Source organism: Gorilla gorilla, chromosome 13, assembly GCF_029281585.2.
Source record: "Gorilla gorilla gorilla isolate KB3781 chromosome 13, NHGRI_mGorGor1-v2.1_pri, whole genome shotgun sequence".
NCBI lineage: Eukaryota > Metazoa > Chordata > Mammalia > Primates > Hominidae > Gorilla > Gorilla gorilla.
Genome location: NC_073237.2, coordinates 57,398,860 through 57,420,634, shown reverse-complemented (window position 1 = coordinate 57,420,634; position 21,775 = coordinate 57,398,860). Strand labels below are relative to the sequence as shown.

General features: G+C 42.7%; 1 non-coding gene across 1 annotated transcript; it reads left to right on the top strand.

Annotated features, from left to right (window-relative positions):
- Nucleotides 1-20,545: 20,545 nt before the first annotated feature.
- LOC115935942 (U6 spliceosomal RNA) lies at nucleotides 20,546-20,652 on the top strand. Its single transcript, XR_004071525.3, has one exon. It is a non-coding gene; the product is annotated as a U6 spliceosomal RNA (small nuclear RNA).
- The last annotated feature ends 1,123 nt before the right edge of the window (nucleotides 20,653-21,775 follow it).

Below are 21,775 nucleotides of genomic sequence, written 5' to 3'. Positions count from 1 at the left end.
CTCAGCCTCCTAAGTAGGCACATGCTACCATACCCAGCTAATTTTTGTAGAAGCGGCTTTGCCATATTGCCCAGGCTGGTCATGAACTCCTGGGCTCAAGTGATCTGCCTACCTTGGCCTCCCAAAGTATTAGGATTGCAGGTGTGAACCACTGTGCCAGGTCTATTACAGCATTTAAAAAAAAAATCATGCAAAGTTAAAAATATTAAATGTGTTCCTGTCACAGCTCCTGGAGACTAAGAGGCATTAGGTGAATATTTTCATAAGAATATATATTCTTACATATGAAGATTTATTTTGAATATATTATTTAGTATACTCACCAATTTGCAAAGGCTATATAGTTAGCCAACTGTGGACTTGCCTTCTGTTGATTGGGCCAGGTGTGTGATTTTGCTAGTGGGGATGGTGAGTCTTTTCAATGGAAGACAGGCTACAAAGAGGGAAGGCACACACGGCCACAGAGCTGCCCTGGAAGGCTGAGCCTGGGAGACTATGGGGGAGTCTGATCCTCAGCTCCAGCAGCCCCAGGAACACTGGACACAGACTTCTTGCAGCAGCTCTTTGGAGAAAGGCAAATCCCTTGGCCCCACACTCAGAAATGGGCCTTTCATACTCTACCTGTAGGAGTCGAAGGGTTTCAATAAGATTAACACCTCTCAGTTCACTACACCTGTGTTCCTTCCAGGGTGCAAGGGTCTCCAGTGGGTGGTGTCAGATGGATCCAGTCATTCATCATATTTCAGATAGAACCCCTTTTTCGTCCCCTCCTGGGTAGGTCTTCCTTTGCTCCCAGGAAAATTTTCATAACTCATAACTCGTTTAGAAGCAAAATGACCTGATCTGAACTGATACGAAACTGTTTACATTCTTTATTCATTCATTTAGTGTGAATATTCACACACATCACCTCAAAATATTCACGTAGGGTGTTAGGTAATATATGATATTTGGTAGGCCTTTCTAGAATCCGAACAGTTCTGAATTCACACAAAACAAACCTAGCTCCAAGTGTTTTGGATAAAGGATTATGGACCTGCATTCTTATTTTATGTGCTCTATTCATGCTGTGCTCCACAGGCCTGATTTTTCTCCATATTTTCTGCAACACCCTGCACATATCAGATGCTCCCTAAGCTTGGTTGAATACCAGACACTTGCCTGATTGAATGCCACTTGGCCAGACTTATGCCCTCACTGGTGTGATGGTTGATTTTAGGTGTCAACTTGACTGGATTAAGGGCTAACCAGATAGCTGGTGAAGCAGTATTTCTTGCTGTGTCTGTCAGAGTGTTCCAGAAAAGACTGGCATTTGAATCAGTGAGCTGAGTAAAGAGGAATCCCTCTGATATGGTTTGGCTGTGTCCCCACCCAAATCTCACCTTGAGTTGTAGCTCCTATAATTTCCACATGTCGTGGGAGGGACCTGGTGAGAGGTAATTGAATCATGGGTATGGGTCTTTCCCATACTTTCTCCTGACAGTGAATAAGACTCACGAGATCTGATGGTTTTATAAAGGGCAGTTCCCCTGCACACACTCTCTTGTCTGCCACCATGTAAGACATACCTTTGCTCCTTCTTTGCCTTCCACCATGATTGTGAGGCCTCAGCCATGTAGAACTGTGAGTCCATTAAACCTCTTTCATTTATAAATTACTGAGTCTTGGGTTTGTATTTATTAGCAGCGTGGGAACAAACTAATACACCCCCTCACCCAATGTGAATGGGCATCATCCAATTGGCTAAGGGCTCAGATAGAATGAAAAGGCAGAGGAAAGATGAATTGGCTCTCTCTGTCTTCTGGAGTTGGGACACCCAGCTTCTCCTGCTCTTGGACATCAGAACTGCAGGTTCTCTGGCCTTCAGACACCAGGACATATACCAGTGGCTCCTCAGTTCTCAGTCCTCAAACTCAAACTTGGACTGAGCCACGCTTCTGGTTTCCCTGGTTCTCTGGCTTGCAAGCAGCATATCATGGGACTTAGCTTCTCTACTCACACGACCAATTCGCCTAATAAATCCCCTCTCATATATCTATATATCTCTCTATCTCTAATCATCTTTATCTATATCATCTATATTTATCTATATCTATATACCTTATCAGTTCTGTTTTTATGTATAGCTGTGACTAATACACTGGGCTAGGGGCTGACAGTGAGAGACAGGACTAGCTGGATTTCCTAGGCCAACTAAGAATCCCTAAGGCTAGCTGGGAAGGTGACCGCATCCACCTTTAAATACGGGGCTTGCTACTTAGCTCACACCCGACCAATCAGGTAGTGAAGAGAGCTCACTAAAATGCTGATCAGGCAAAAAACAGGAGGTAAAGAAATAGCCAATCATCTATTGCCTGAGAGCACAGCAGGAGGGACAATGATCGGGATATAAACCCAGGCATTCCAGCTGGCAACGGCTACCTTCTTTGGGTCCCCTCCCTTTGTATGAGAGCTCTGTTTTCACTCTATTAAATCTTGCAACTGCACTCTTTTATGTTCCATGTTTGTTACAGCTCGAGCTGAGCTTTTGCTTGCCGTCCACCAGTGCTGTTTGCTGCCGTCGCAGACCCACCACTGACTTCCATCCCTCTGGATCCGGCAGGGTGTCTGCTGTGCTCCTGATCCAGCGAGGTGCCCATTGCTGCTCCTGATCGGGATAAAGGCTTGCCATTGTTCCTGCAAGGCTAAGTGCCTGGGTTCGTCCTAATCGAGCTGAACACTAGTCACCGGGTTCCATGGTTCTCTTCCGTGACTCATGGCTTCTAATAGAGCTATAACACTCACCGCATGGCCCAAGATTCCATTCCTTGGAATCCGTGAGGCCAAGAACCCCAGGTCAGAGAACACGAGGCTTGCCACCATCTTGGAAGTGGACCACCACCATTTTGGAAGCAGCCTGCCACCATGTTGGGAGCCCTGGGAGCAAGGACCCCCTGGTAACATTAGCATTTGCCTTAACTTTGGGCGCTAGATTAACATCTCTGGGCTAGAGAGTGGCAGTACGGCTGACAGGCACAGGCACTCTGCCAGGTGAGGTTAGCTGTGAACACAGCAAGGCCCTGAGGACGGGCATGGCAGTCTCCTGCCATCCTGATGGCTGCCCATAGAAGAGACTAGGTGTGCCAGAGGCTGACAAGTCTGTCTGCCAAGGCAGATTCACACTAGACAGACTCTTTCTTGACTCTAGAGAGCAAACAGGTTGTTTCCTGAGGTTATAAAAATATAGGGGTATGGGCCACCTAGGTAGGGAGAAGCATTTCTTGTTTGCCCTGAAACAAAGAGATTTAGACTCTAGGGGAGGGATTGTCTGAGACCTGAAAGGCTGGAAATTGAAATGTCTGCTCAGCCCATAGAATGCCCTGCATCAAGGCTTTGAGGCCACGCGTTATGGACTTTCAATGTGTGACTTTACCGTGATATGATTATGCAGCTATTCATTTCACATTTTTCCCCCAAAATCAAAGCCATAATGAGAAAAAAGTTCTCGTAATCATTTCTGTGTATTTTGGTAACAAAGGAAATGGCTGTTGATGATGATAATAAAAAAGCTGCTCTTCAAAAACTGGCACCCTTTGTTGCCATTTATAAACGAAGACTGGTATTGTGGGCTCATTAGCAGCTGAACTTTATTTTGTCAAAGGAAATGGAGTCAAGAGAGATTATGCTTCATCTTTAATATGGCTGTTCAACAACAATGCCATTATCCTGAGTTTCAGATGAATTTAATTGGACCTTAGTGAGCAAAATTAGTTGTTTTATGCAATTAGAATTCCATTTAAATGGGTTAGAAAATGAATAGGATTGTGAATGTGGTTGACTTGATTTTCCTCAAGACTGACTCTCTAGGCTCTTTTTGCCCCTAGGTTTTCTTTCCCCACTGAATAATATTTTCCTAATTTAAGAAGATTTCTGACTTCCTCAGTTTTCCTACCAATCTATAGAAAATGCCTGGGACCTCTAAGAAGGTAGGAGGCAGATGGACCTGGCCAATGGGAACCAGTTACAGAGAACGAAGATAGAAATGGCCTTCTAGGGCAGTATGTTCAGCCTCCTACACACCTGATCTCCCTTTCCTTCCTGAAATGAGAAGGTAGATATTGAATCGCATCTAACAAGAGATGAGGAGAGATGAGCTTCAGAGTCAGGCAGATATGGGTACAAATCTTCCCTTTACTACTTAATAAGTTGGCAACTTGGAGTGTATATCCTGACTTTTGAACCTCAGTGTCTCTATTGGTACTATGAGAATAATACTTATTTCTGAAGAGTGGTGAACATTCAGTGAGGGAATGTATATATGTACATAAAGTATTTAGTATAGTGCCCAGCTCAAAAAGTGGATGTTGCTACTGTCATTATTGCTGTTCATCATCATCACCATCATCAATCTTGCAACTTCTTGGGACCTTGCCATGCTGAAGACCAGACAGCTCATTAAGTTAGGCTGGAATTTCTGGTCAAAAATAAGCTTTCCCAAGTATTGCCCTGAACATACTAGTGAAGGAAAGGGATGAGAGGAGAAAGCCAGTTTGCTTAGGGCACTGGGAAGGTTGGCCCTCTTCTTGGGGAGAGTAGCAGGAGCTGGTAAATCTTGATATGGGGGAAGGGTATGATTGTGTGAAATTCCTGCAATGGACACATAAAATCTCATCAGTTCCCTTGTCTGTGATGTGAGGGAAAGCCAATTCCTATGGAAGTTTCCAGTTCTGATGGTCTTATGATTCTGACCATGGCCAACTCCCCTGCCTAATGGACCACATTCCAATGAGCCAGCCCTTGCCAAATACTCTTTCTGACTTGCACTGGAATTGCTGAAGCTCCCTGCTGAGTGTTCCCTACCAGCATCAAGTTGACTCACTGCTCTGGAATGTGGCTTCCTGAGACACAGCAGAGGTGAGAATGAGGATCAATGTGATTTGGCTCAGCTTTAATAACACAGCCTTCCCCATGCAGCACAGCATCAACTGAGGTGAGACAAAGGAAAATCAAAGAATTGTTCATGTTCACCCACAGCACATCAATCTGAAGGTTTAAATGGGTTCTTAGGGAAAACACAAACCATTATTTTTGTTTTAACTACAAGATGCTATTGCAGTATGTCCAGTCTCCTATCAAATGCTTCCAGATTGTTTCTGAGAGTTCCCATGGGGCATCTCAGATGTGCTCATAAAACCCTCAGTTTCCACATGTGACTGCCATTTTGCTCTGTTTCTTCCCCAATGTTACTTCACAAATGTCGGCTTTCTCAGCTGTTGATGTCCTCCAGGTGGAGGGAGAGGGCCTTTCTTTTCAGCCCTGTTGATGATGCTGAAGCTACCCCATGTTACACCCAGAAACCAATGTAACAAGGCCACTGTTTAATGCATGTGTTGCAGTGATGTGCTGCTGCACCGCCTGCTGGTTGAAGTGGAAAATTGCAGGTCTAGAACTTCTGCCACTGTTTCTGTTGAGTTGGTGTTAACTGAGGCTGATTCCCAAGGGCATTATCTGCAAGAAGCCCTGCACTTCTCTGAAGCAGGAGTGATTGTCATCCCACCTTTGTGCCTCTCTCCATGGTCATGCTTGTCCCAAAAAAGTGCAATTTCATGCTTTTAACCTTTCGAGGAGATTTTTTGTGCATGCTGGCTTTTAGGATTTGGCTTTGTGCAGTTCTTAGTTTCATAAGGGATTAGGGCACCAGAGGACTGAATGTTGGAGGCTCTTAAGAATACGAAGAACAAAAACTACTCATATTCAGTACTGATGGTCTTATTGTAAGAATAAGAGGATAAAAAACTCGGCTGCATACCTGGACCTTAGGGGCTCTAGGAAGAATCTGGGCCTCATGAACATGACATTGCTGACAACAGGCAGGTCTTCATGTGACTTGCTTCTCCTACTGGGCCCTCACCCTCAGTTCACTGGCCTTTAACTTTTCTATCATCTGCAGTCACCTCCCTCACCTTCCTTTTGAACACTCTGCTGCCACATGGCCTCCCTGTCAGCTTTCACATTGGTTTGTTTTTTTTTTTTTTTTAGCTTCTGCTCCCAGTGCCACTCAACTGACTCTCTCTTTAAACATTCAAACCAAAAATTATCAGTATGAGGAGGGCACAGAGTTTTGTTTCTTTTGCTTATTGATCTATCCCTAATACATAAAAGTGTGTCTCTACCACTCAATAATTAATTGATTAATTGATACACCTTGGGGCAAGTTACTTAGGCTCTCTGCACCTTTAGTTTTCCTTACCTTAAAAAGATATAATAATAGTAGTTAACTTACAGAGCTGTTATGAGAATTAAATGAATTAATATTTATAATGCACATGAATTAGTGTCTGGCACAGAGTACATGCAGTAGAAGCGTTTATTAAATAAGATTTTTGAAATGTCTAAACATAGTTGGTGCTCAATAAATATTTGTTAAATAAATTAATTTATTTAGGAATCAGATTGGCTTGCTTAATTGGCCTCCCCTATTTGAGACCTCTTTTTTTTTTTTTTTCCTACAAGGTTTTACTCTGTTGCCCAGGCTGGAGTGCACTGGTATGATCATGGCTCACTGCAGACTCTAGTGATCCACCTGCCTCAGCCACCCAAGTAGCTGGGATTACAGGTGCATGCCACCATGCTTGGCTAATTTTGACTTTTTATTTTTAGTAGAGATGAGGTCTTGCTATGTTGCCCAGGCTGGTGTTGAACTCTTGAGCTCAGGCTTTTCTCACCTCAGCCTCCCAAAGTGCTGAGATTACAGGCATGAGCCACTGCTGGCTGTCTGAGACTTCCTGTTCCAGGCTACCTCACATTCTGCTTTAGCCTCTATTGACTACCCTTGGATTACGTTCCTACTCCAGGCCATTTTCTGGGCTAGGGGCTTGGGGTCTTGTGTTAAGAGCAAGATGACTTATGTGGAAGAGACATCTTAAAAGAGGACTCTGGAAGTGGTAGGTACCCTGGGCGTGTTAGTCTTTTTTCACGCTGCTGATAAAGTCATACCCAAGACTGGACAATTTCCAAAAGAAAGAGGTTTAATGGACTTACAGTTCCACATGGCTGGGGAAGCCTCACAATCATGGTGGAAGGCAAGGAGGAGCAAGTCACGTCTTACACGGATGGCAGCAGGCAAAGAGAGAGCTTGTGCAGGGAAACTCCCCTGTATTAAACCATCAGCTCTCATGAGACTTATTCACTATCATGAGAACAGCATGAGAAAGACCCACTCCCATGATTCGATTACCTCCCACCAGGTACCTCCCACAACACATGGGAATTCAAGATGAGATTTGAGTAGGAACACAGCTAGACCATATCACTGGGGCACACCTTAGGGTTCAAGGGTAAGGACATTAGAGAATATGCAAAATCATCCCTCTTCTCCAACGGCTGAGTTACTGTGTATAAGCTCAGGCACCAGCCCCTGCCTTAGGGAAATTCTTTCCTGGAGGTTTTCTGTATCTTTTGCTAAGTTACTGTGGTGGTTGTTCCCATTGGTTCTCTGAATAGGCTCAGTCTTCTCATACTCTCATTGGTAAATAAAGCACTGAAACTCTTGTTGTACAGCCCTCTTCTCTTTCTCTCTGTCATTCTTTGAGCTTCTTCAGCTCAGGGACCTTCAGGTTCTAGAAAATTGGCTTCCTCCACTGTGTACCATGAGGCCTTCATATGTAGTTACTTGCATTTTGATGCCAAGGTGCTCCATCTCTGGCCTAAAGCTATTTGGATTTTATATTTCCCAGCTAGGAGACCACCTGAGAGCCTGGGATAACATTTCTGTGGCCACCAGTCAGAGACTGAGCAGAGTGCTTTCTTACTCTTCCCTTCTGGCTCCTTAGAGAACTAAGTTCCATAAGAGGTCCTAAGTTATTAGGGAGGAAATGTTTCACTTTAGTATTTTCAGGAAGCTGAGTCCCTGAAGTCTTACAAGCTAAAATAGAGGAGCCAAGGGAGCTGGCAAGGGAGTCTCCATTGTGTGAGTGGGCAGGGCCGGGTAATGAGGGCAGAAGTGAGGTCTGATGGGGTCCTTGGGAAGGAGTGGAAGAGATGAAGCTGTTAGCTTAGACTGTGGCAGGCTGGGATGGCTGCTGTCTGAAAGGTTAAATGGTTACATTCTGGGAACTGCCATTCACTTACCCATGCCTTGAAACCTGTGGGACCCTCCAGACCACTTCCAGGCCTTTTAGGGGGGCAGTTTTCAATCAAGCTACATTCTAATATCACCTAGAAAGCTTTTTAAAAATAGATATTCTTGGCCAGGTGTGGTGGCTCACACCTGTAATCCCAGCAATTTGGGAGCTGAGACGGGTGGGTCACCTGAGGTCAGGAGTTCGAGACCAGCCTGACCAACATGGTGAAACCCCATTTCTACTAAAAATACAAAAATAGCTGGGTGGAGTGGTGCATGCCTGTAATCCCAGCTACTTGGGAGGCTGAGGCAGGAGAATTGCTTGAATGCGGGAGGCAGAGGTTGCAGTGAGCCGAGATCGTGCAATTGCAGTCCAGCCTGGGAAACGAGCAAAACTCCATCTCAAAAAACAAACAAAAAACAGAATAGATATTCTTGGTCTGCACTTCAGACCTTATAAATCAGAATCTCTTACAGTTGGAGTCGAGAGATCTTATGATTCTTTAATCTTCCACAGATGGCCCAAATACTGCCATGAGCCAATGTGGGCACTCTGTGGAAAATGAATCCGAAACCACTTTGATTGCCATTCTGAGTGGTTTATAAAAACATAAATATCGCCTTTGCAGAAAGCATGGACCATAGGAAAGGCACCAACCTTGGCATTCAAGACCTGGGTTTGAGCCTTGTCTCTGCCACTAAGTTGGATAAATGATTCAACCTCTTTGAGCTTCAGGTTATCTGTAAGTGGGATAGTAACACCTACCATGTCTACTTCATTGAGTCATTTCAAGGACAAATGAAAATAAACAGGAAAAAGTGCTTTGAGAACTGAAAATATTACTCAAATATGTAACATAAAACTCTAAGGAAAGTAATCCTTTTATTACAAAAACTCTAAGGAAAGTAGTGCTATTAGTGTTCTATTGATACATCTGTAATGAATCCAATGAAACAGTTAACACAGTGTGAATGTCTCCTCTGATTCTGTCCCATGTAAACAAATGTGCATGAGTGAGACAGGTTTATTTAAACTGTATGCGTTTGTTTGATCCCACCCTCAAGAAGCAATTACTGGACTCCTAGATGAAGATGGAAGCAATGAATACATCCATTTACCTCTGTCTCCATCCTAAAGCTTAGTTAAAATTATAGTAAAATGATTATTTAAAAGCCATAAAAACAATGACAAAGAAATGCGAGAGAAGGCACAAGAAAATGTAGAAGATGAGTTTGCATATACAGGCAAAATTACTTCCAACCTTGAATTCTATATCCAGCCAAACTATCAATTTAGCTTGAGGCAGAAAGATTTTTTTTGCATTTATAAAGACTTAAGTAATTTACCTCTCATGTGCCCTTTCTCAGAAAGTTACCAGTGAATGTATATTCTGAAATAACAAACCAAAAATAGAAAGACATGATTTGCTAGTTATTTTTCAGTTCTAGTCTCTATCCTTCTCTGTGCTTCAGGAGACTAATATCTACGGACTACATTATCTGAGCTGCCTTGCTTGTGGATTTACCATTGGGTTTGGCCAATAGAGATGTGGGCAGGAGATCAGCAGGAAGAAACTAAGGTTGTAATATTTATCACTCATGTTCATCCCTTCTGGACTTCAGTTTGGCAGAAGATGCATCCTACCTACGACCATGACTCCTACTGGGTGACCCTTTTCCTGCAGATACATCTCTTATCAGGTTCAGATAACAGTTTTCTCCTTTGGCTAGTAGGGCTTTTTACTGCTGCTGTGTAGTGGACTTAGAGATAAACCAGTCCATATTCAAACAGGTCAAAATGCTTTGGGAGAGATTTCATCTAGAAGAGGAAAGCAATAGAATATTTACTGTCCTTGAAGTTATTGAGAAGAGAGAGACACAACTGGAGGGCAGACTTGAGGTTAAATTAGTGGTCAGAACATAAAAGCAAGCAAATGAAAAAACAAACAGTGAAGATATTAAAAGATATTAAATTCAGGAAGGACAAAAAGTTGTTCTGGAAAAGAAATTGTAGTATACTACATGGCTCAGCTATAGCACTTTTGTAATCATAATAACATAAATATTGCTTGAATCAAAGTTTCTATATGACTTACTGAGAATAGGGGAGTTGAGAATTGGTGTGATGGTGATGAGAGCTGGTGAATATGATGGTGGCAAACGGGATTTACATCCTTATGTTCCATAGTGGTAAGTCAATAAGTACTTCTTAAAATGAAAAGCCAAGAAATAGCTGAATATAAATAGAAATAATCTGTATGAAAATTATTTAAAGTAACACTAAAAGAATCAACTAAAACAGGTGAAAAATTGTTTCTACATTATAGTCATGTATATATTTGATAAAAATAAAACCAGTTTTTATTTAAAAAGGAGAAAAGGGAACTAACTTACCAATTCTTTCTTTTTACTCCCACCTCAAATATTAGGACTCCCTAAATTCCCAAGCTGTGTTGCAGAAAAATAGAACGCAAGACAAAAAGGTCTAGGAATAAGGAGGTCTAGAGGATGGGAAGGTTTGTGTGTGTAACATCCTCCTGGGATGACTAAAGACCCACCAGTGACAGAGGCAGCAGGTTGAACCCACACCCCAGGTGGAATAATCAAAGGACCCGAGCAGAGCAGGTTGAAGTGTCCTAGAAATCTAGAAATCTAGAGGAAGGAGCATAAGAATTGAACTAAGCTAAGTTTCTTTAACAAGGCCTTCTTTAGCTTCTTGGCAGCTAAAAACCAAAACTGGGGCATGAACTGTTACATAATCCTCATGATCAGAGAGAATTATGGAACATTCCTCAGGGGAGAAGGAAGAGCTTTTCTAAGCAGTAAATTCTCAAAGAAATGTCTCACATGGGTGGCTTTTATAGCAGACATTGGGTGGTCTAGATGACAGGGCCCTCAATGATTTTGCTACAGCAAGTATAAGGGTGGGTTTCCTGTGGTTTCCTTTGATGAAAGCCCAAGGCAGAGAGCTTTGCAGGGGTTAACGTTGAGAGCCAGTAGCCTGCATGGGGGGCATGATCAGAGAAGTGCCCAAGGATGTCTGGCTAGTATCAAAGATAGAGAATATGTTTTTAAAATCTGAGAAACATGAAGACTTGCGTGAACAGCAAAATGAAGCAGATATTGGGAACGTTTTAAAGCCACACAAAACAGAAAAGTTGAGAGGAACATTCTATGAATATGAGAATAACCAGAATGTCTCAAGGCTGCCAGGAAAGCAATTGATCTAAGGTTCAGACAGAGAGAGCTCTGCTTCCCCAGGGACTGAGAAGGGACGGAGAGCGACAGGTACCTTAGAACTAGCTGCTGAAGGCAGCATGAGGCTGCTGTCTTGGGAATGGAGCATGGCAGCTGGGGCGTTCTGAGTCTGGTGAATAAAAAGCAGGAGTGGCTTAATTGTGCCCTGTGTCCCTTCTTAGTGTATTGTTACATCCAGAACATTCTAAACTTGGCAGAAAGTCCTTATGCCTTTGATTTGCTTGCACTTCAAAGGGGGACTTGAGAAAATACAGAGCATTCTGGAGTCACAAACCTTAAAACTGCTGTGGGAGCTAAGAGGAGGTTAAGTTTTATTCCAGTTTGGAGGCTAGGGAGACTTCCTGGAGAAAAGGGCTTTTTTTTAAAAAGAAATTTTTAATTTTAATTTAATTTTATTTATTTTTGAGACAGAGTCTTACTCTGTTGCCCAAGTTGGAGTGCAGTGGTGTGATCTCAGCTCACTGCAACCTCCGCCTCCCAGGTTCAAGTGATTCTCCTGCCTCAGCCTCTCGAGTAGCAGGGATTACAGGCATGCACCACTACACCTGGCTAATTTTTGTATTTGTAATAGAGATGAGTTTTCACCATGTTGCCTAGGCTGGGCTGGTCTTGAACTCCCGGCCTCAAGTGATCCACCCACCTTGGCCTCCCAAAATGCTGGAATTATAGGTGTGAGCCACTGTGCCCAGGCAAAAATGGCTTTTTAATTTAGGCTTGAGTGATCGAGAGGATGTTGACACTCGTGACAGCATAGTCAGCATAATTAGCCCACAAGGACTCAGGGACAGGAACAATAAGAGTAGGGGTAGTGATTGGGCCTGGCCAGAATGTCAGGGGTTTGAAGGAAGTGGATAAAAATGAAGATTGAAATTAAGACCAGAACATGCTTTGGAGGGTCTTGGATGCCAGGCCAGAAGAGCAGCAGGGCATCCAGTGGCTGGTGCCAGCTCTTGTTGGCAATGGTAGGGTTATGGATCCGAAAGTGGGGTGTGCTGGTGGTATATATGTGTTAGGAATGTTGCTTCTCTCTCCTATCCATTGCCTGAATATCATTTCTAATGTACAGACCAGCCAGACTGGAATCTCCTTGATAACTGCTAACATTACTTGAACTCATACTGTGAGTGAGGTATTGTGCTGGGTGCCTTACATTTCTTATTCCCCAATCAATTAAATAAGTACTATTTTATTATAATTTTATGCCAAGTGAAGCCTGATAAAAAGTGGATGTTTTGATCAAAGCTACACAGCTGGTAATGGTGGAACTTAGTTCAGTCCCAAGCCCCATGCTTCTGTTCATTACCCCTTGGTTCCTCCATGAATGAGTCCTTCTTTTATAGCCTTGCTGATCCCAGGGATCAGTGCAGAGCAGGTGCTCAAAAGATTCCTCTTGGCTTCCTGACTGCTGCCAACACATCTCCAGAGTAGGACACTAGGAAGATCAGCCTGGCTTAGGTAGAGGGGGCTACTTCCCTGGAGACAGGCTGGGGCTATGCTGCTGGGGTAGCAGTGACCCAACCTGCTTGCTTTGCCCTTCCTAAGCTCAGGGAACCCTCCTACATGCCCTTGATGTCCTGCTCCTGGGGAGAGGGCCCAGAAGGGCAGATTGGTGGCTGCCTGCCTCCTGATGCATCTGTGGAAAGCACCCCATCCCTGCTCTTGGCTTTCAGACATCTAGAGCATGGGCTAGGCCTTGCTAGTGCATTTCCTTCTCCCTCCCCCTTGGCCCAGGGTCTCTAGCTTGCAGATTTGCTAGTGCACTTTAACCCTTGAGAAGAGCTACTCTTGGGCACTGTGATCTCTGCATCCCCCAAGTTAGTGCCTGCCAAAGTGTCTGGCATGGCCAAAGGTGTCTATCAGTTGAGACAATAACCATGAGATGTTCTGCTCTCAGTTCCTGGGTCAAGGTAGGGGCGAAAGGAAATGATGTGGACTCCTCGTGTTAATTCCTACTCAGTCACAGGAAGCCTGGCCACAGGACCACCCTTACCAGTCAGAGAATAGGCAATTAGGCAGGTTTCTGTCCACCTCCTATCATGGTGTCTAAAATACCTTTACTAGAAACCTGTACTTTTTGCCTTTGGAGTGTCCTATTAAAATGCAGATGCTCCTGGCAAGACTATATTATAAGTGCCTATTACCTTACTTTTCAGCTAAGAGTGAGGTGATTAGGAAAAACCTAGAGTAATATCTTTAAGCAGATGAGATGGAGAAGGGTTGGAGCTTCTAGGCAACTAACAACAGGATTGGAAGAAAGACATGTATTGGGGAATTTTGAGGCACTAGGGAGAGCTCTACATAATCATGTCAGTAAGGAAAGGTTCTAGAATTTAAATAAAACAAAATAAACTCATCCAAAAAAGTTATCAAGCCAGGAATAGGTAGGAAATGCATGCATGCATCCATCCATCCATCCTTCCATCCATGCATCCATGCATCTATCCCTGCCTCTATCCATCCATCCATCCATCCATTTATCCACCCTTCAAACGTATAACAAGGGCCTACTTTGTGCCAGGTACTGGGCCAGGTACAGGAGGCATTACTTAGATAATTTAGACATAATCCCTTTCCTCAAGTAGCTTCTAGTCTGATGAAGTTAGGGGAGAAAATATGTGATATATGTGGAAATGACCTCCAAACAAGATAGTAAGTGTTAAGCTCATGAGATGGGGACAGATAAAGTGCTGTAGGAGTTTTGAGGTGGGCAAGCCCAATAACACTGGGTGAATCTTCTGGAGGAGGTGGCATATGAGCCAGAACTTGAAGAGTGAGTAGAACAAAATTTGGAGCTAAGGAAGGGCATTGGACATAGAAAGGGCAGAAGGAAAGGAAAGGAGCAGGAGATTGCAGGATACACTGGGAATGGGACTAGGAAGTGGCCTGTGTGGCTTCACAGAGCATAGGAAGGAGACATTGGAGATAAAGCTGGAAGGGCCTACCCTGGACTCTAAGAAGCCCTGAGGCCTTGGCTCAGGGTGAACTCTGTTCCCAGGAGGGGGTCGCCTTGCTGTGCTTGGAAAGCCTGGGAAGCCTGTGCAGTGATGGAGAGCAGGGCTTTGTGAAACACAGAGTGCAATGGAAAGTGGGGAGGAAAGAGTGCTTTAGCGTTAGACAGATCTGAGTGGGATTCTCAGCTTGTTTTTTTTATTTTTTTGCCGGGAAATTTAGAGCATGCTATTTGGATTTTTGTGCTTTCAGTTTTTCTATCTCTAAAAATGTTTCTTAAAAGAAAACATTTAATATAATTAGATCTAGAACATTCTCAAACTCCAGGGCTAGAGAATATGGCCCCATGGCACTTTACAGATTTTTTTTTAGCTCTTTTGAGTTGCAAAGTAGGAAGAAGCAATGTCTATTTCAACTCTCCTGTGCCCTACACAGCACAGAGTGGGCACATCCCTTTGGCTGGTAGAGGCTGAGGTTGGAACAAGTGGCATGATTAGCAGGCGATCAAATGATTCTTCCCATCTGTGCTCTGCGTCTTGAATGTAGATCAGGGTTCCAACCTTAGAGGGGGGATTAAGCTTGGGCAGGGGCAGCCGCACATTGACTAGCTCAGGATGACTTCTGCAAGAAGCACATAGTCAGGGTACCAGAGTCCAAGAGGCTGGCTTTTCATTCTCTGTATCAGTGAACAACTAAAAACAACCAAAATGTCCAATAAGAGGAGACTGATTAAATAAATTATGGAAGATGCATGCTCTGAAATACTGTGAGACCATGTAGTATTGATCTAACTTTATTTATGAAGTAATATTATAATAAAATAGCCAATTAAAAAGTAGACATTAAGGTAGTATATATAGTATATGCCCATTACACATATTTATATGTTCCCTTTTATTGTAATTAATAAGTGACCATTATTCTAGCAAAGACATATTGCTCAACTTGTATACAAGACTCTACTCATTCCTCCTCCTCTTAGGGCATGGAACCATCATAATCACATCCCCCTTCTCTTCTGGATGGTTACCACCACCTTAAAAACTTGTCATAATATGACTCATTCAAAAAACTAAAATGAAATATGAAACTTCCCTTGACTCCCATCTCCTACCAGTTACCATGTCACCTTTTCTTCCCTTCACAGCAAAACTTTTGGAAACAGTTATTTATTTTTGCCTCTATTTCCTTCCTGCACATTTTCTCCTAAACTCACTTCGATTGTGTTTTTCTTCCTACTATTCCATCCAAACTACTCTTGTGAAGTCATCAATGCCAAACTTGGATCAACATTGCCCATTAGATGGTCAGTTTCCACCCTTCGTACTTGATCTTCCAGCAGCCTTTGTTGTAGCTAATCATTCTCTCCTGCTTATAACCCTTCCTTTGTTTGGTTTCCGGGACATCAAACCCTCCTGCTTTTCCTCTTGCTTCTTTGGCTGTCCTTTCTTAGATGGTTTTGCCGGATTCTCCTCATTTCCCTTACTTTTTAATGTAGCTTTGCTCCAGGACTCAGTCCTCAGACCTTTTCTCTTTTTTATACTCTCTGTAGGAGGTCTCATCTGGCCCATGGTTTTAAACACCTATATAGTGCAAATTCCAAAACGCTGTCTCCAGTCTCAACACATCTCTGCTTGGCTGCTTAACAGGCATCTCACACTTAAGTTCCCCAAATGGAATTTTTGTTTTTCCCCAGGCATGCCCCTTCTGTGCTCCAAGTCTCATAACGTCCTCCTGTCCACGCGGGTCACCCCGAGTTCCCTGTTTCTCTCACGTTCTACAGTGATGCGTAGGCAATTTTGCTGGTACTACCTGAGATCTGCTCTGTTAGCAACAGCCTAAAACATTTCCTCCTTCTTATCACTCCACAGCTCTCAGCTTAGTCTAAGCTACCACTTAGTATCACTCTCTGATTCTACCTGGCCTCTCCACCTCCCCACTGTGTTCTCTATACAGCAGCCAGACTCATTCTGAAGATGTTCATCTCTGCTTACAACTCACCAGTGACTTCTAAGACAAAAAATAAATTCCAAAGTTCTTACCATGTCCACGAGGCCCTATGATCTGGCCCCCACTACCTCTCTGATCCCACCCTTTTCCTCTCACTCACTGCCCTCCACCCCCATTAGCTTCTTTGCTGTTCTGCAATCACGCCCGGAACATCCTTGCCTTAGGATTTTTGCATTTGCTATTTCCCCACTTGTAAGTCTCTTCTCTCAGATTCCTCTAAGTTTGCTCTCTCACTTTCTTAAGATAACTCTCGAATATTTCCTAATCAAAGAGGGATTTTCCAATCTCCTATTCATAATATAATATTTCTCTTTATTCTGCTTTATGTCTCATATGATTACCCATTATGTGTGGTATAGGTTGTGCATTGCCCAATTCCTGGGGATCTCATTCACTTTAACTGCAGTGTGATTGGCTCTCCCTAGAGTTCTTCAGTGCACAACTGTATAGCCAGACCTGATAACATACATTATAATACAAATTTGTTGGGTTATTTGCTTATTTAATTTTTCTTTCTTTTCTTTTCTTTCTTTCTTTTTCTTTCTTTCTTTCCTTTCTCTCTTTCTTTCTCTCTCTCTCTTTCCCTCTTTCTTTTCTTTTCTTTTCTTTCTTGACAGAGTCTCGCTCTGTTGCCCAAGCTGTAGTGCAGTGGCATGATCACAGCTCACTGCAGCCTCTGCCTCCTGGGTTCAAGTGATTCTCCCACCTCAGCCTCCCAAGTAGCTGGGATTACAGGCACCCACCAACATGACTGGCTAATTTTTGTATTTTTAGAAGAGATGGGGTTTCACCATGTTGGTCAGGCTGGTCTTGAATTTCTGACCTCAAGTGATCCTCCCACCTCGGCCTCCCAAAGTGCTGGGATTACAGGCATGAGCCACTGCACCCAGCCTGGCTTATTTGCTTATTTTCTGACTCCCCCACTAGAATGTAAGCTCTTCAAGGTCGGGACTTGGAGTACTCCAGCCTGTAGGGTAGTACCCACAACATAGTATATATTCAAAAATTATTTGACATATGAATGAATATGTGCTTGGTGTATATGTATTTCTATGTGGATGCATAGAGGGCAAAGGTCTAAAAAGAAATACCCAAATGTTGATGGTGATTATATCTGAGCAATGGAATTACATGTGATTCTTCACTGTCTTCTTTATTCTTTCCTTTAGGCATGGATATTTTAATAAAATGAATATATTATTTTCACAGAGACAAAAGTATTTTGGAGTCAGATAAACCTGAGATTGAATTCTGCCTCTACTCATTGTGTAACCTTGGGCAAACTTATTACCGTCTCTGTCTCTCTTTAAAATGGAGATTCTATCTAGTTCATTGGGCTGTTGTGAGGCTTAAATAAAATATGTATGTCAAAGCTTGGCATGGCACCTGTCTGAGAGCAAGCCTTCAGTAAACAGTACTCCCTCTTCTCCTCTTATTATATTTTTATTATTTATATTTTATTATTTTATTCTTATTATCACTGACATGTAAATAAAGGCCCCTAAGCCTTGAGGATGAACCTCATATTCATCCCCTGGTGTCCTTCCCTGATGGAGAAGGGAATTGCTGGGCTGGCCCAATGCCCAGGACAGTGCAGGGTAGTGAGTTAGTAAAGGAGAAGCCATCACACCTCAAGGGAGACCCATCATTAATACAATCTAAGATCTCTGAAGACATCTGAATCCGTATATGTTTGCTTGTGGATTGTGGCAGGAAAATGGGCTAGATGGGCAGGAAGAGGAGGGAGGTATCCTGTTCTTTACTTTTCACTGGGTCTGGAAATGGAGAAAACCCAGGTAAAAGAATGACTGGGGCCACCGGGAGCAAATGAAACTGGATCTTTTGGGTCTGCTGGAAGGAAGAAAAGCTGAAGGGAGCCTGTCAGAAGAAGCCCAGTGTGCCCACCTGGGCCAAGTGCCCAGAGCCAGGAGAACATCCTTACCTTGGGCCAGAGACCTGGGTGGCAGTGGAACAGGACAAGGCTCCAATCTCATCATGCTATCCTTTAGCTCAAACAGCAGAGGACAGATTGGCTAGTCATAGATTTATGGTGATATTTATCTTGGTCGGAAGTCATGTTCATGTCCATCACAATGATGTACTTCATTGCTCACCTGCTGGCTTCCCAGAGAGCCCACCAAGGAATGTCTCAGCCAAATGTCTCAATTATCAATCCTGGCAGTACTTCCGGCTTGAATCCTGCTACCTTCTCACCAAGGAAGGCTCAGTAATTTTAATTTAGAGTGAAATCTGAAGGTCCTACTTCCCCTCTCTTGTTTAAAACTAGAACAATTGTTGGGCACAGTGGCTCATGCATGTAATCCCAGTGCTTTGGGAGGCTGAGGTGGGAGGATTGCTTGAGCCCAGGAGTTCTAGGCCAGCCTAAGCAACAGAGTGAGACCCCCATCTCCATAAAAAATACAAAAATTAGTTGTGTGTGATGACATGTGCCTGTATTCCTAGCTTCTTGGGAGGCTGAGGTGGGAGGATCACTTGAGCCCAGGAATTGGAGGCTGCAGTGAGCTGTGATTTCACTACTGCACTCCAGCCTGAACAACAGAGCAAGACCTGTCTCTAAAAAGTGAGTAAATAAGTAAGTAAACAAATAAATGAAACTGGAGCAAGCCTCAAGCAGGCAGCTCCCTTACCCCATCCTCTGGCCTATCTTTATTCCTGTAGGATTTCCAGAGGCATTCCAAACAGAAAACATCTCTAGCCCTCCAACAAGAGAGTAGCAAAAAGAAGGAAAAAGATGGTCAATGGCCAAAGGTCTTTCATTAGTCAAGAGTCTTCAAATCCGAAAGATTATTCTTCCCAAACTTTGAACCCCAAATGTCTCTCCTTAGGAATAATTAAAGGCAGATAAAGAAGTCTTTGTTTCTGGTTCACCTAGAGGCGCCCCCAGGCATTCTGTCCCTTAGCCTTTTGAATTCTCTTCCTGAAGAAAAGGCAAGAGGATCAAGGAAATGAGTTTGCCTGTCCTTAGCCTCCAAGCCACATGTACCAGAAATGTCCATCATGGTGTCTATAATATCCATGCCTTTTCTAAAACAAATTTCCCGACCTTAGCACCAGGTTTCAACCCAGCATTAATGCTCCCACCCTGCAACAGCTGGTTGGACCAGGAGTGGGGTCCTGGTCCAAGGGCAGTGAAAACATTGGTCCATGAGGTGGTGTTGTATAAGAGGAAGTCTACCCCAACTGAAAAGAGCAGGGCAGTGATGTTTGTGTCCTCAGGAATTTGAAATGGAGAAGATCTGAGGCTGCAAGTATGTATCTCCTGAAACAAGAGGGCTCATTAACCAGCTGTCATTGGGATAAACCAAAATTGTGAGAAAATAAAAAGCATGACATGGAGAAGACATACATATTAAAGGTGTTGCAGTTACCGGCAGCTTGGAAGAAGAGCGGACACAGATAGAAGCGAATGATGTTACTGAAGATTAGTTGTCCCTGGTAGAAGTTCTTCTGGATTTGATTGTTTCATAGTCATAACTTTGAGCAACTCCATAAACTGACTCACAGTACAGAAACTGAAGCTAGTTTTCCAAGCTCTTTTTCTTTTCCACAGTACATAAAATAAGCAGTGTCAGTGTCACCGCGGGGCTTCAATCTTCCAGCAGACATCACCAGCACATTCTTACTATTGACAATCAGTCTTGGCAAGCTTGCTCGTCTCCATCCATCCATAAATCTATTTTCCACTGGGCTTCTTTAAGGCCCACATGATGATGACGTGAGAAGTAGTTTCCATTTTCCCTCTGTTTAGCTCCATGACACATTTAGTCTATATTGAGCCACAGCTGTACAATTAGACAGGTACATTCTCCTCCCCTTGGGTGCTTCCATGTTCCTCCAGGGTGAATCCCCAGTGGATTCACAGCCTGGCCAAGCACATTTTACATTTGGTAATAGAGCCCCTGGGGATTATGTGTGAAAAGATGCAACAGAGATCAAATCTCTTCAGACTCTTTGCTTTATATTGCATCTTGATTTTTGCCTTAGCTCCTCTAGTTTTTGCCTTTAATTATGTCCGTAGAATAAGCCTAGAAGTTGCAACCAAGAAGATCAAGAGGGTAATTGAAAGTCATTTTATTACCTGGAAGAGGCTTAGCTTTAATAGGGAGTAGATAAAAAGATTGTAGGAGTCCCTACAGTTCAAAGGTTTTTCAAGAATACACATAAAAACAATTTATATCATTAGAAAGCCAAAAAATGTAAAATCCAGTGCTCACTTCGGCAGCACATATACTAAAATTGGAACGATACAGAGAAGATTAGCATGGCCCCTGTGCAAGGATGACACGCAAATTCGTGAAGTGTTCCATATTTTTTTTGTTCACTTGTTTATCTGCTGACCTTCCCTCCACTATTGTCCTATGACCCTGCCAGATCCCTCTGCGAGAAACACCCAAGAATGATCAATAAAAAAAAAAAAACAATAGTACGAGATGAACAACAACAATAATAAAATGGAAGAATTATTAAAAAAAAAAAGGAAAATCCAATCAATTAATATAGTAGTGTAGGTAAGTATGGCTAATTTGCCTGGAGAGATGAAAGAATTGGAACAGTCCCTACTATAGACACATGGGGATCCACGTGTTCCATCCGTGTTGTGACAAAAATTCAGTCATCATCCCACAAGGAGTCTCTTTGGTAATTGATACATCATTGCAAGAGGGGATGGTAAATACAAAAATATTTGGGAAGATATCCCAAAATTGTTTGGGATTATATAAATTAGCATCTTTCACCTCAGATTTAGAATTGAGTAGCATTTTTTAAGAAAACCAAATATAAATTATTTATGTTTTTGCATTAAGGATCTGTACATGTTTAATATTTTATCATTTCTAAAACATAAAATAATTTTAGCCTGTTAGAATAAGGGCTGGTGTAGTAATTTTAATTTCATATGCATACTTCAGTAATTATTTAAACTTGTTATTTAAGTTGAAGTCAATTTATAAATAGTATTGGAACATGTAAAAATATTAAGATTTGCTGAACTTACAAATTTAATTCATAGCTTTAAGGGTTAAGTATTAGTTTTATATGCTAAATCAGAAAATTGGTGTATAAAAAGGCTATAGGATGGTAATGATGATGGATTTGACACTCTTATAACTCCCCTCCCTCTTAAAATCCTACTAAAGCTATAGCAAAGAAATTATCTTTTTTAAAAGATAGAAATCCATAAGGATGGGAAGAAAAGGCAAAAAGACAATGGCAATACATTTTGGAAGCTGAAAAGTAGAATGACTGTTAACTTACTTTAGCAGGTGCAAGAAACCTGAATCTTAATCCTGAAATGGAGAAAGCCAAGAACGTCCTGATCTAAACTACAGAGCCCTCAGAAGACTCAGAACAACATACAAGTTCTTGGGAAGCTACTGGAGGATGTGTGTCATCAAAACAAGGGAATCAGCAGTCCTGTATCTATGAAGAAACAAC